Here is a 15982-nt window from a genome sequence, read left to right on the forward strand (position 1 = left end):
GAACCCTTGTTTCGTTTACCAACTACCTGCCACTGAAACTGATTCTGCTTGTTATCCGCAGATTTAGAATTCATAGCTCCTAGATTCCTCTTACCCTCTGCCACCACTTTAAGATTATCAATGTTATTAGTAGCACATAGCGCTGTGGTGTGTTCAAAGACATTGCAATTACTGCACTTCGACGGTATCCATTCGTACTCAGCTGAAATTGTTATGAATAACCCATTTGGACAGCGAAGATCATATTCCTTAACCAACGTCTTCGAAGCATCTATTTCAACGCAAACTCTTGCGTAACTAAGCCTTTTACGCAACAATGTCGTATGATCCGCATGAAGGGGGACTCCAATAGCACTCACTACACAGCTCAACCCCTTAATAGTCCAATACTCGAGAGGGACATTATACAGCCGAACCCATACCGGAACTCTGGCCAAATCATCTTTCAAATATTGCATGTTCGGTTGCCAACGTTTAAGCACCAAAGGTCTGCCATGTGCCATGGGGCTCTTTCCAGCACATTAGTGGCATGATCAACAGAATCAAAATTGAAGATGAAGAAACCATTATCCGAAGACAAAACTTCTGATAGACCGTAGGAGCTCCATATTCTTTTGGCAATAGAATTAACCACAGGATACGGTAATTTCTGCCCCACAAAATGACCAACTAGGGTGGATTTCCAAAATTTGCATCCATCTTCAAACACATCAAGTGGAGGAGCTACTGTCACACGACCATCAGTCATAGTAGGGGGAGCAAAGTGCAGATTACAGACTCAACTAATGCCAAGGGTCTTGCTACCCTCATTATCATCAACATCAGAACCCTTCAAAGCATTTAAAAAATTCAATTTGGGTCTAAGTTTTAGTTGTTCTTGTTGATGAGACCCTACCTTCACCTCATCTACTTTAGAACCCAACACATGGTTCATTTCTGGAGCAACATTAGAAGCTTGGACAGTAGAGTGTTTCTCTATACTAACATCAGAATCAGCTTGAAACTGAGCAATCCTCATCCCATGGCTATTCAACATATCTTGCAGTTCTAATCTTAATGTATGTCCAGACTTAACTTGATTGTGTTGTTCAATGTTAGAGCTAACCATTGGAACATTTTCCACAGAAGAACATAGAGACATTATGGTAGCATACAAATACTAGAGAGAACAAAATTCTAAGAAGATAAACTGAGTCCAAGAAGCAACCTAACTCATAAACAACAAGATGCAGATTAGTTCACGAAGGAAGAAGAGAATTACAGAATTACGAGGCCAATATCTCCCAGCACACTGATTGTAACAATGATCCGTTCGGTCAAGATGTAGAGTAGGTTCCGAAGAACAACATACTCAAAAATGGTAACGATCCAACGGTGAACAAAGGCGATCAAGCTACAACAAACCACTCTAAAACTAGCAAAGAAAAATGAAACTTTTTCCAAAGAACTGTGATTTAATCTTCACATATGGAAAAGGCCTTCATGTCTATGACAGCCATAAGAGAAATCATGAAGAAAATCCATTCACTATGCTGCAACTTCACCACTTCTCCATAGTTCCAGAACTAAAAATGCAGAATAGTAGAAATATTTTACAGCTTTAGTTATGATAAAAACACTAAATAGTGTTTTGAGTTGGTTAAGCTAGATAATTTTTAATCTTTGCTTGGAATCACTGTGGAGTGATGATTTTAATAACAGAATTATAAGAATGAATATGAACATGAAAATGAGTAAGAGTATGGGATCCTAAGAAAATTCCTTATGATTGGTTTGAGAATACTAGTTGAATGAGAATTAAATGAAGATGTGATGTTGGTTGTATTGTTGATAAAAATTGAATCCCTGGTGGTATAGGGGGAGCTGTGGGGACTGGACAATTACATGGAGTTGCAGCACGTGCACCTATTCTAGGTAGGTGATTCATCATCTTATTTTGTAATTATTAGTTTTCCTTAAATATTTGTGTTGTTTATTTAATTGATGTGATTATTATGAATGAGAATTATTGCTAATTCATATGAAATTACCAAAATGATTGGCTAATAAAAAAGGTTAGCTGGATGCTGGATAATTCGTGTGGAATTACCAGATTGATTGTGGCAACCAAGATGGGTTAGCCAGATTTCTTGGGTAATTAAGAGAATTACCGGGTTCATTAGTTAACAAGGAAGTTAACTGGATATGCGGTAATTCGTATGGAATTACCAGATTGATTGGCTAACAAAATAGGCTAGCCAGATGCTGGGTAATTCATATAGAATTACCGGATTGATTGCGGCAACCAAGATGGGTTAGCTGGATTTCTTGGGTAATTAAGAGAATTACCGAGTTTATTGGCTAACAAGGAAATTAACCGGATATGGGGTAATTCGTATGAAATTACCGGATTGATTGGCTAACAAAAGAGGTTAGCTGGAGGTTGGGTAATTCGTATAGAATTACCGGATTTATTGGTAACCAAGGAAGGCTAACCAAATCTGTGGGTAATTATATGAAATTACCAGAATTATTGGCAATCAAGATGAGTTAGCCGGATATTTAAGTTTTGAAGAGATTATGTCAATTAATTGATTGAAGTTAGAAGTAGTAAATTCTAAAGGTTATGAGTAAAATAATTAATATATGACTAAGATATTGAGTAAATTAATTATTGTGGTTATTGGGTATACACAATGACTTGGAGATTGGAGGGGAATTGATAGATAATTGATCACCATAGTGTTGGTGGCTAAGGATACATTACAATGATACTTAGCACCATAGTGATGGTGGCTAAGGGCATAAATTGATACTTGGCACTGTGATGAAGGTGACCAAGGTTATGTGAAGGATGCTTAGTGACCATAATGTCGATAACTAAGATTATGTGTGAACGATACTTGGCAACCGTGGTTACAATGTATATGATGTTAATAAGAAGAAAAAATGAAAGGGGTTCGGTACGAATGGAAGATTCAGATGGCATTGATTAGTTATCCGGGTTTGGATAGTTAATAGTATCAATGAGGTTTTATCGGTGCCGACATTTCTTACATTGATTAGTCGATCCCAGGCAATTGGGTGACTTATGATGTTAGTAAAGATTAATAACATCGGCATGGTTACTCCTGGTTAAGTGAAAAAGATAAGTTGATTAACTATTCCGGGTCGAGAATAGTTAATGATATCAATGGGTCACATTGGTATCGACAACCATTTTGGGTGTGATTAGTTACTCCAAGTAAGGAGACTAATGATGTCAAGCGTTCTTAACATCGATAACTTTGATGGTAAACCAGATATGAATAAGATTTGATAAACTATTTTGGGGAAGGATATCGACACGTGAATGTAATTGATTAGTCTAACCCAATATTAGGAAGACTAATGATACTAATGAGATTCATTAGTATCGGCAATTTTATGTATCAAAAGAAATTCTATGAAGATTATTACCTGTCATTGTTATTGCTTATTATTACATTTTTATATTTATGTGTACACGTTAATTTCTATTTTGAGGTCCATTAGGGTCGTGTCAGGAATGATATTGGTTTAGTTACCTTTTGCTTTTGACCATGTAATTATTTATAAATTAAGAGTCTTGTCTCCTAAAACTTGAAATGTAATATTAATCCGTAAATTTGAATGTATGACTTTAATCTAATGTTTGTAACTCTAAGTACCAATTTAACAATGCATGTTTATAGTTGAAATCGATTCTTTTACTTGAATTACATTATATGATTTTATTGAATAAGATGTGTTGTGTTGATGATGATGAGTTGGGTTAGGGTGAGATCCAGGATGATTAGATCGAGATGTGAAATAAAATTGGAAGTGTAATATAATTTTGTCGATAACTTGGGACCTCCCAGTAGAGGGGAGACTGTCGAAATTTTGATTTAACCTGTATATAAAAAAATTACCTGAAAATTTCCATTGTATCGTGGAAAAAGATGTAGGAAATCGGGGTTGTTACATGTTGTTAGTTCAAAAGGTATAGAGATGGATGAGGCTAAGGTTAAGGCTATTCAAGAATGGCCTACACTAAAATCAATAACAGAAGTTAGAAGTTTTCATGGTTTGACTAGTTTTTTAGGAGATTTGTTAAAGACTTTAGTACGATAGCCTCTCCATTAACTGAAATCATTAAGAAATCCGTAGGGTTCAAGTGGGGTGAAGAACGAGAAAGTGCTTTTAGCTTGTTAAAATCAAAGTTAATTTCGACACCATTACTATCTTTACCTGATTTTAATAAAACTTTTGAGATTGAATGTGATGCTTTAGGAATAGGTAGTGGAGCTATTCTAATGTAAGAGAAACGATTCATTGCTTATTTTAGTGAGAAACTCAATGGTGCAGCTCTTAACTATCCCACTTATGACAAATAGTTGTATGCATTAGTGAGAGCATTTGAAACTTAGCAACATTATCTATGGCCCAGAGAGTTTGTTAAACATACTGATCACCAGTCATTAAAACTATTGAAGGGTCAAGGTAAGATAAATAGGCGACATGCCAAGTGGATTGAATTTATTGAAACTTTCCCATATATGATTAAATACAAGCAAGGTCAGGAAAATATGGTTGCAGATGCTTTGTCGTGAAGTTATATTCTTCTTAATATTCTGATACTAAATTATTAGGATTTGAGTATATTAAAGATTTGTATCTTGATGATAATGCTTTTGGTTATATACATGATGAGTGCAAAGTTTCGGCTAAGGATAGGTTTTTCAGGCATGATGGAATTTTGTTTAAGAAAAATAAATTGTGTGTGCCTAATTGTACATTGCGTTAATTACTTGTAAGGGAAGCTCATGGGGTGGTTTAATGGGGCATTTTGAAATTTCTAAGACTTTGGATGTTGATACAATCCGGCAACAAAAAAACAATCAAATGCAGATTCTGACGCAAAATACACAACTATTCAGTTTCACGGCAATAGTCATAATTTCCAATCTGACCGTTGGATTGACCTGAAATTTTACGTGAAGTTTCCTGGCAAGTTTTCCTACCTGAGGTTAAACATAGGCTGTACGAATTTTTTTATTTACTTCCTTTTGACTTATGGACTTTCTATGCGACAACTTGTTTTGGGAATCTACTAGTTCTACAAGGATCTTGATGTGGACCAGCCCAGAAACACCAGCAAGGACCCATTACATGTTCCAAATGGTCCAATGACTTGGTCCAAGACAAAGACATTGAAAGAGGCATTGAATGCATTGGTTTTGAAGGTTTCAACCAAGTCAGAATTGAAATGTCCATTGGAATATCAAGAGGAGACCCTAGTACATCTTATCCATGTGCAAAAGAGGTCCAATACAACCTTATTTGGTCCATGAAGTGAGGACATCAAAGAAAACAAAAGAATCCTATTACAACTTGAAAACAACATGGGTGGCTATCTTTTCCTTTTGTTTCTTGGATTAAGGGGCTGCATAGAATGCTATAAATAAGCCTTGAATCAGTTCTGTAATATTTTACTTCATTCTTTTCTTCTCATGGCAGAACATGGATTTAATATTAGGAGCTTTATTTTATTTTGTTAGCTACAACCCAAGGCTTGTTTGGGCTTAATTAATAGTTTGTGAAAAGCTAGGATCTAAGGCTTGTTTGGATTAAGTTATGGGCTTTTCAATTTAGGGTTTTGGGTCAGTTTTGAGTGGACTTCATATAAGTCCACATAAGGGGTCCATTAGGGTTAAATTTTTCAAGAACTATTTAAACTCATGTAACCAAAATTTCGGCAGCTTTGATGATTATTACTTCCAGATTTTTCAGTTTTAACGTGTGAGAGTGATTCTTGCATTCTTCAGTTCTTGAACGAACTGAATCTGACTTATCGAAGATTAATTGGCTTCGTGGCATCATTCTACTCATTCCAATAGTGTTGGTGCCTTGGGGCAGGTTTCCATGGTGTCACACTCCTATCAGACCTATTTCGGCTTTTTGAGATCAAATCTCAATCTTGATTGTGTGAGTTGCATGATCACGTGATCACGAGGTTTGCATCAGTTGGTATCAGAGCTAGGCTCCAAAACAAGGTCATATCCTTCTGTTATTTTTGTTTTTTTTGTTCCTTTAAGTTTTTTAGTGTTTGCGTCCATCTTCTTGTTCTTCGTGTCTGCGTCATCTAAGCAAAAAAAAAAGGTTATATTTCATCTTGTTACTGTCTCTAATCATATCAGTATATTAAAAAGAAAAACAAAAGAAAAGAGAGAGGGATTAATTGAAATTTGAAGAATCATTCAATTTTTGCCGCAGAAACACAACTCTTGGAGAACCATAAGAAAACCACCTCTGAATCCATTAGGGTTTTTTTAAGTTTAGAGTTAGTATAAATAAAGGCATAACCAGACATCTAAGTCAGACAATTTAGATTAATAAAACTTTTTGTTTGCCGCGCTTTGTGTGTGTTGGTGAATACTCTCCCTTCTTTGGTTTTATAAAGAACTGAAAAATAGCTTATCGAAAAACAATTGACTTCATGGCATCATCCTTATATTTGTTGGGTGGGGGTTTCTGTTTCCAATAGTGTTGGTGCCTAGGTACAAGTTATCTTTATGTCACCCTTCTATCAAACTTGATTTACTTGGCTTTACAGGAATTGATGTCTTTGCATGTGGGTTGTGTGACCACGTGATCACGAGGTTCGTATCATTTGGTATCAGAGCTTGGCTCCAATAATCAGGTTATATATTTTTATTTCTTGTATTTTATTTTTTACCTTCCGCGTCAATTTTTCTTTGTGTTTTTGTTTCGGGTCTGATCTTGTTGAAAATCAGTTTCAGTCAGATTGTCTTCTTCCTATGTTATTCTTGATTAGTTGCGTTGAATTGAGTCTTTTGGGATTAAAAAAAAGGGGTGTCATATTATTCTTTCTTTCCAGAATTTCTTTTTATAGTAAAAAAAATAATCAGAAATCGTTATTTAGGACAAAGGGATTTGTTTGGCTTCTGTTTTGCGTCCACTTATCAAACCATATTGTAATTATGTCAAAATTGATATTCTAGTTATTTAGGGTGAAATCGCAGAATAGATCAATTTCAACACATTTGGATATCGTTTGGTTTAGGTTCCAACTTCAGGTTTTAAAGGGGTTGATTTGCGTTAGTTTCGTGTCTATATACCAAATCAATTTGGAATTAAATCAAACTTTATATTCTGGTTTTCTGGCGTGAATTCGCTTTAAATATGAAATTTCAGACCATTTGGAAGTCGGTTGGTTCAGGGTCCTTTTCTGGATCTAAAGGGGTTTGTTACGTTCGTCAATTGAAAGTCCATGTAATTTTTTGCTAATTTTCAGTCCTCAGTGTCTTCTTACTTTCTTTATTGTCATTAGCTTTCGTTTTAGGTTCTGATATAAAAAAATTTAAAGAAAGTATTACAATTTTCATGTATTCTGACAAGATATTATGGCAAAAGAAGAGGAGGATTCAAAATGAGAGGTGGTATCAAAGGGAGAGAAATAAAGAGATTAGTATTCTAAAAAAAGAAACCAAGAGTCTATGGCATATTCTAGGGGAGATGCAGCAAGAACTTGATGTGTTAACGGCATTAGTCCCCAGCAATCTTCAGAAAGAGAGGAGCAAAAACACCGCAATGACGATAGACAAAAGGGCTGCTACCTTCATCCAAAGTTGTTGGCAAGAAAAGAACTCCAAATGCTTCAAAAAAATGCTAAAACTTTTTCCTTTATCCCTGTTAATGATTCGAGGATGAATCATCTTAAAGAGAGAGGGAATGATACAATCTGGGCAATAAAAAAACAATCTGATGCGGATTTTGACGTAAAATGCACAATTATCTAGTTTCACGGCAACAGTCATAATTCTCAATCCAACTAATAGATCAGGCTGAAATTTTATGTCGAGTCTCCTGATATGTTGTCCTACCTTGGGTTAAAATTGCAGGTCAATCGGGGTTTGAGAAGGCATAGCAACACTGCTAATCAAAGGCTGTATGAATTTTGTTATTTACTTCCTTTTGACTTGTGGACTTCCTATTTGGCTAGGATTCTTTTTCTACAAGGATGTGGCAACTTGTTTTGGGAATCTTCTAGTTCTACGAGGATCTTTAATGGGCTGTATATACTTTCCAAGTGGCAAGAATTCATAAATGTTTCAGAATCCTTTTCTAGGACTTCCTATTAATCCTAGCTACAATATGGAAAGAAGACTTTATAACTAATTCTACCTTCAGATCATATTTCCTAGTCTATTTGGAACTTTTGAATGGTGACAAATCTGATTCTAGCATATTTAGGATGGTAATTTTCAGATTTTTATTATTTTTATTATTTTCTTCTTAGTCTTTAGGTTATTATTACTTATTTGGGTCAATTGTAAGTGGGCTTCATTTAAGTCCACCCAAGGGTGGTCCATTAGGGTTTATTTAATTCTAGAGTTAGTATAAACCTGCATAACCAGACATATAAGTTAGACAATTCAGATTAATAAAACTTCTTATTTGCCGCACTTTGTATGTGTGTGTTGGTGGGATAATCCCCCTTCCTTGGTCCTCTAAAGCACTGAAAACGACTTATCGAAGAACAACTGGCTTCGTGGCGTCATCCTTATACTTCTCGTTTGTCAATCAATATTCGTTGAGTGAGGGTTTTCGTTTCCAATAGTGCTGGTGCCAAGGTACAAGTTATCTTTGTGTCACACTCCTATCAAACCTGATTTACTTAGCTTTCAGGGAATTGATGTCTTTGTGTGTGGGCTGCTTGATCTCGTGATCAACAGGTTCGCATCACTAGGTGAATTAGAAAAAATGTTTCATATGTTCTCAAATAATATTGACTGAGAAATCTTTGGCCAAGGTGGAATAAGATTTGAAAAGAGTTTCAAATCTTATTCAAACGATCAATGACTATTATGAAGAGAACAAACATGATTTAACATGGCAGACATACTATATTACAAGCAACTTTTACATTACCAGAAGAAAGATCACAACCCTTCCATAAAAAAAACCTCAATAAAGAGGTGATTTTCACTATGTTGCCTTAGGTAGAATAAAAAGAGAAGACCAATACACCTGAATAGAAGAGGATGGAATTAAGAAGTTGAAGTTTACCATTAGGAAAAGGATCCTTTCTAAATAGAAAGTCCATAAATCAAAAGGAAATGAATAACAAAATTCATACAGTCTATTCTAATCTATATCGCAAGTCCTTCCTGAATTTCAATTCACTTGAAATTTTACCCAACATAAAAAAATAACTCTGGTATCTTCTGGTAAAGTTTTAGCTTGATCCAACAGTTTAATACGGAGTTATGCTCAATTGCATTGGGGCAAGTTTCTATTGTATTGCACTCCCATCATGCTTCTTTCAGCTTTCCATCATTAAATCTTTATCTTGAGTGTGGGTTGCGTGACCACATGATCATGAGGATCACATCAGTTGGTGCCAACTGATACCAACAAGATTCCAAAGTCTTAATACGTGAGAGAGATCCTTGCATTCTTTGTTTCTTGAACGAACTGAATCTAACTTATCAAAGATTAACTGGTTCTATAACGTCATTCGACTTCATTCCAATAGTGCTGGTGCCTTAGGATAAGTTTTCATTGTGTTGCACTTCTATCACACCTATTTTGGCTTTTCGAGATCAGATCTCAATTTTTATTACGGGTTGTGTGGCCATATGATCACGAGGTTCACGTCAGATTCATTAAAGGTACCAATTAGGTTACAAGATTTAAAACTAAGAGGATCTAAGAGGAATTGATTGGGCTTATTTTAGATGTTTGTGTTAACACATTGCATATATATCAGACTAGACCTTTGTGTGCTATTCGGGCTATATCTGAAGCTACTTGTGGAAATTTGCTGCAATTCTTATTGAGCTAAAAACTAAACATTAAGCTTTCCATCCGTACTTAGTAAGCCCAGTAACTCATCCAGATGAGAGAGAACAATATATTTGAAATTATGATTGAAATTTATAAGCAAACAAGGAAATTCAAAAAAAGAATTGTTTTCAATATGATTTTTGGAATCTTACAAGGCAAGGATTTTATTACATGTAGAATCTTTATTTTACAAAGATTACTTACCTTCCAGGAATATCAAATAAGTAACAGTTTTTATTTTGCAAGGATTTATGCAATAATAATCCTTATTATTCTAAGACATTAGACGGGTTTTGGGCATATTTTTCCTAACGGATTATTTTATGCTAACAAACATAACTTTTGATCTGACAGTTGTATTGGGCTAAAATTTTGATAAAAGATTCTAAATGTCTTGTTTTCTATAGACTTAAAATTGCATGGAAATCAGACATCGAGAAGGCCTTGCGATAAAAATCATAAGTCACAATGTGAAATTCACATTAGTTTTCTAGTTAATTTATGATTCTTTTTTCTATTTTATTTAGAAATATTTTGTTATTTTCCCATCCTTTTTTAGGATGTGTTTACCTATTATAAATAAGGTTATTTAACTTGTATTTAGGTTTTTTGTAGGCTTTGCTTTTAGAATAATACTTTGTGTGCTTGTGCGAGGATTGCACATGCCTATTCATTCTTTATTGAACTATCTTGAACTTATCAAAGATTAATTGTCTTTATGGCATTCTATCTTATATCTTCAGTTTTTTATTCTTTATAATCAACGAGTTGGGGATCTTTCATTCAAGAACTTTGGTGTCTTGATTCAGGTAATCATTGTGTCGTGTTTTATCTTCAATCTGATTTTAGCCTTTTGAGTTGTTTCTATCTTTTTTATGGGATCTAGGGTATTTATTAGAAATAACTACAAATAGGTTCATTTCTGAAACATTATTTGTAAGGTGATCAACCTCGATAACATTGGGTTGAGCAATGCTTCTTTTAGAGTTTTCTTGTTGAACCTTATTTTTTAAAACTTGGGCCAGATACCTAGTCTTGTTGCAGATAAAACACCTGTCATTGAACTTATTGACAATTCATTTTTCTTTCACAACAAGCTTTTTATTTTGATTTTTGTTGTGGGACTTTACCGCTTATTCCATAATATCTTCTTTTAGGAAACTAGAAGAGATGGCTCTCCTTCCCGATAATTTATTATCCTCTTTTCTCCTCAATCTTAAAATCAGATCTTCAATTCTCATTTCCTTGCATTTATGCTTTAAAATAGTTCTTGAAATCTTTCCGAGATTAGTGGTAATTTTTCAATGATTATAGCCACTTGAAAAGACTCACTTAGAGAAATACCTTCAGTGTGTGTGTGTGTGTAAAATAAATAAGATAAGTGCAAGGAACCTGAAGCAAGCCTAAAAAAAAATGCATGAGCCCAATGATGGAAGACAAGAATGCCAAGAATCAACCACTTTGAAATCTATAAATTTACTGACTATGAATGTCTTTATACCGACATCTTCAGCTTTGTAATTTTTGTCTAAAGCTTCTCATGGTGCTTTTGCACTATTTATTAAATTATACAAATCATATAGTGTATTGTCCAACTCATTCACATTGTAGTTTTTGCACATGAAGTCAATATGATTCCATTCATCCACTGTTGCTACAATCGTAGGGTCAAATTAATTTTTGAATGATTTTAGCACTTCCTCGATCAAAAACTTTACCAGTTCTAGGTGGTCAAAATAGAACAACATCTTTTGTTGTCACCTCTTAAAAGCTTAAATTCCTTTTAACATGCATCATATCATTATAAAATGTTTAAGAATATTAAGCAAAAACATGATCATATAAGAAAAATAGCATAAAATATCATAAACAAAATAATAATTCACTTGCTGAAAATATAAGTCTATAAGAGCATGCATTAAAACATTCAAATTGCATAAAAAAATAATTTTAGAAGAAAACTATAAATTTAAAACTAAGATATATAACAACCTTCTAAAATTAAAAAAGAGAACAAAATCATAAAGCTATATATATAAAAAAAACCAAACAGTTATAGGTTTTTTAACATATAGAATTAAAACTAAATCTATATATGACTTAAATTTTAAAGATGCTAAAAACCTTTTAAACATGTAATCTATATTGTTTTTTTTTCTCCATTAGATAAACTAAACAAAGTTTAATTAAAAAAAATAAAGCTTTAAGATTATTTTTCAAAGATTTAATTGTATTAGACTAACAAAAAAGGATGTTTAGTTTATTGTAACAAAAGCATTCGAAACATAAAAGATATTAAAGGAAAGCCTAAGGTTCATACAAGTTTAAATCTACAAGCATGCAAAATAAAAACTCATGGCAAACATGCTTTCAACACAAATACAATTCGAGCATGCATACTAAATATATATTCAATCTTAAAAATAATATAAATTCAAAGTTCTAGCCTACATACTGATGAGGACTAGCCCAACACCAATCTTAATCACATCAAAGATCCATTGGCGGTGGCTAAGTGGACCAATTACAAGAACTTGAGCAAAGAAACTTAAAAAGGCATTGAATGGGCTTGTTCAAAACATATGGGTCAAGATGGACATAGAAGAGTTTGGGGTGCCAAAGGAGCTTGAAGGACTGCCTCTAATTCATCTAATCCAAATACAAGAAGAGCCTAGTCCAAGTCTTAATAAGGGCTGATGTGTTCAACCCAAAAGTCAGCCTTATTTGGGCTTATTTTTCCTAATGTTACAAGGATTAAAAGTCAACACTTGTTCTCCTATTTTGTGCAAGGTAATTTGGCCAGATCTGATCCTTAATGAGAGAGGATTCTTATCATTCAAAAGAAGAAGTTTCCTAGTCTACCAAGGAAACAAATGGGCGAAAAATTTGTTTCCTAAGATAGGGAGAATTATTTAATGATTCTCTTAGTCTAGGATGGAAACTAATTATTTCAGCAACTAAAAAGGAAAGAATCATTATTTTTATCCAACTAAAACAAGGAAAAGCTAGAGGGAACACAAAAGGTTTCCAAATTAGAATTGATTTCCCTAGTCTATTTGGAACAACAACTCTTCCTAAGCATGAAAAGAAGGCTTATTCGACTATAACACCATATAATCTTTTATTTTCTTTGTTTATTACGGCAACAACTCTGAACCTTTATTTTAATTTTAATTTTGGGCTTGTTTAATTAAGGGTTTGGGTCTGATTGTAAGGAGGCCTTATACAAGTATACAGCTTGGGTCTAGGGTTTAGAAGCTTAAGTTTCGGTATTTATAGCTTTTGATGCAAACCTCGTAATCACGTGGTCATGCAACCCACACACAAAAACACCAAATTCCTAGAAAGCCAAGTAAATCAGGTTTGATAGGAGTGTGACACAAAAATAACTTATACCTAGGCACCAGAATTATTGGAAACAGAAACCCCTACTCAATGAATATTAATTCGTGAACGAGAAGTATAAGGATGACGTCATGAAGTCAGTTGTTTTTCGATAAGTCATTTTAGTACTTTAGAAAACCAAAGAAGGGAGAATATCTCACCACTCACACACAAAGTTGTGGTGAAAGATGTGTATTAATTTGAAATTTTTGTCCCCCTTACATGCTTGATTATGACTTTTTTTTTTATACTGACTGTAAACTAAAATAAACCCTAATGGACCGCCCTGATGTGAACTTATATGTGACACACTTACAGTTGACCCAAATAAGTAATAATAAACCAAAGACTTAGAAAAAATCTCCCTCTTTTATACTTGCTAATTTAGTTTCCTTCCTAGAAACCAAAATGTCATTAAATACCACCAGCCATTTTTCCTCGTGTAGCTAGGATGAATAAGGATTCTGAAACATTTATGAATCCTTGCCACACTTGAAAACTATGTTGTAGCCCATTAAAGATCCTTGTAGAACTAGGAGATTTCTAAAAACAAGCTGCCACATCTTTGTAGGAAAAGAATCATTGCGAAATAAGAAGTCCACAAGACAAAAGCAAGTAAATAACAAAACTTGTACAACCTGTTCTGACCTATATTGCAAGTCCTTTCCAAACTTCGATTCACCTGAAAGTTTATCCTAATATAGACAAATATCTTTGGAATTTTCTGGTGAAGTTTCAGCTCAATCCAACGGTTGGATTTAGAGTTATGCTCAATAGCGTAAAACTGGACGGTAGAAAAGTTTACACAAAAGTCTGAATCTGACCTTGCTTGGATCGTATCAGTCAAAATTTGAGAAAGTTGTTTGAAAGGTTAAGAAGGTATCAACTGATGTAGAACCCTGCGAAGTGCTTATCGGGGTAAAATCCATTAAGGGGTTTGCGCAAAGTGAAGGAAATTCAAGACATTCAAGGTATGTCGGCTCCTGAAACCAAAAGTGAAGTTAGAGGATTCTTAGATCGTCTAAATTACATTACCCGTTTTATCTCCTAAATGACAGCAACTTGTGAACCATTCTTCTAGCTACTTCGAAAAAAGAATCTTGGGGGCATGGAATGAAGAATGCCAAGAGGCTTTTGATAAGATTAATGGATATCTGCAAAATCCGCCTTTATTGGTTCACCTAATACCTAACAAACTATTGATTTTGTATCTGACAACAACTAAAAGAGTGATAAGATATGTACTCGGGCAATATGATGAGTCTAGCATGAAGGAAAGGGCAGTGGAAAAGCTTTATTGCACACTTATATGTGCCACAAAATGACTTCAACAGTACATGCTATATTACACCACGTGGCTAATTTCAAAGCTAGATCCTCTCAGATACATCTTTGAAAAGCCTTACTTGTCGAGTAGAATAACAAGATGGCAAGTGTTGTTGGTCGAATACGATATAGTATACATGACAAGGAAAGCCATGAAAGGAAGTGTCATTGCTGATCATTTGGCAGACAATACAATCAAAGATTATGAGCCTTTGAACTTTTATTTCCTTGATGAAGATGTGCTGATAATAGAAGAGGAAAGAGAGCTAGACTGGTGGACAATGTACTTCGACGGAGCACTAAATGTGTATGGTAACAGGGCAGAAGCAATGATAATTTCTCCTAATAAAAAGCAGTGATAAAACTACAGTTTGAATGCACCAATAATACCGCTGAATATAAAGCTTGCATGATTGGGTTAGAAGTTGTGTTAGAAATGAAAACAAAGAAATTTGACATCTATGGAGACTCAATGCTGATAATCTGCCAAGTAAAAGGGGAATGGCGGACAAAAAACGAGAAGCTAAGGTTGTATTAAGAACATTTGTCCAAACTAACAGAGGAATCGAGATAAAATTCACTCATATGGGAAGAGATAAAAACCAATTTGCCAATGCTTTGGCTACCTTATCTTCCATGGCCAAAATTGATTGTGGAAACAGAATACAACCTCTAAATATAGATATAAAAAATTCTTCGGCTTATTGCTGCTTAGTCAAAGAAGAAATGAATGGAAATCCATGGTATCATGATATCAAATGGTTTATCCAATACCAGGAGCATCCTCGGGAGGTATTTAGTACAAATATGAAAACCCTACAAAGATTAGCCTTGGACTATTATCTCGATGAAGAGATTTTGTATAAAAGGTCATGAAGGGGTTTGCACAACTTATGCTAGCAGAATATAACAGCCATACAAATACAAAGATCATGGTACTTTTAGTTGACCTTGGAAAGGGATTGTATAGAATATGTCAGGAAATGCCATAAATGCCAGATATACAGTGATAAAATAAACTCACCCCAACTCCCCCTTTCAACTTAACATCTTCATGGCCCTTTACGATGTGGGGAATCGATGTAAGCCTATCAATCCAAAAGCCAGTAACAAGCGTTGATTTATCTTAGTGGTTGTGTAGAAGCCAGCTCATATGCCTATGTAACCTAGAAGATGGTAAGGAGGTTCATTGAACGAGATTTAATCTGTCGCTATGGAACTCCTGAAAAAATAATGATTGATAATAATGCTCAAAACTTTAATAAGAGAATGATAGTAGAGCTTTGCGCAAAATGGAAGATGAAACACTCGAATTCATCCCCAGACATACCAAAGATGAACAGTTCTATGGAAGCTGCCAACAAAAACATGAAGAAGAACATTCAGATAATGGTGGTCACTTACAAGGACAAGCATGCGA

General features: G+C 34.5%; 1 pseudogene; it reads left to right on the plus strand.

Annotated features, from left to right (window-relative positions):
• The window catches only part of LOC127905675 (uncharacterized), a 55959-nt pseudogene extending 41038 nt beyond the window's left edge, over positions 1–14921 (plus strand).
• Positions 14922–15982: the final 1061 nt, after the last annotated feature.

This window comes from Populus trichocarpa, chromosome 8 (assembly GCF_000002775.5).
Source record: "Populus trichocarpa isolate Nisqually-1 chromosome 8, P.trichocarpa_v4.1, whole genome shotgun sequence".
Lineage (NCBI taxonomy): Eukaryota > Viridiplantae > Streptophyta > Magnoliopsida > Malpighiales > Salicaceae > Populus > Populus trichocarpa.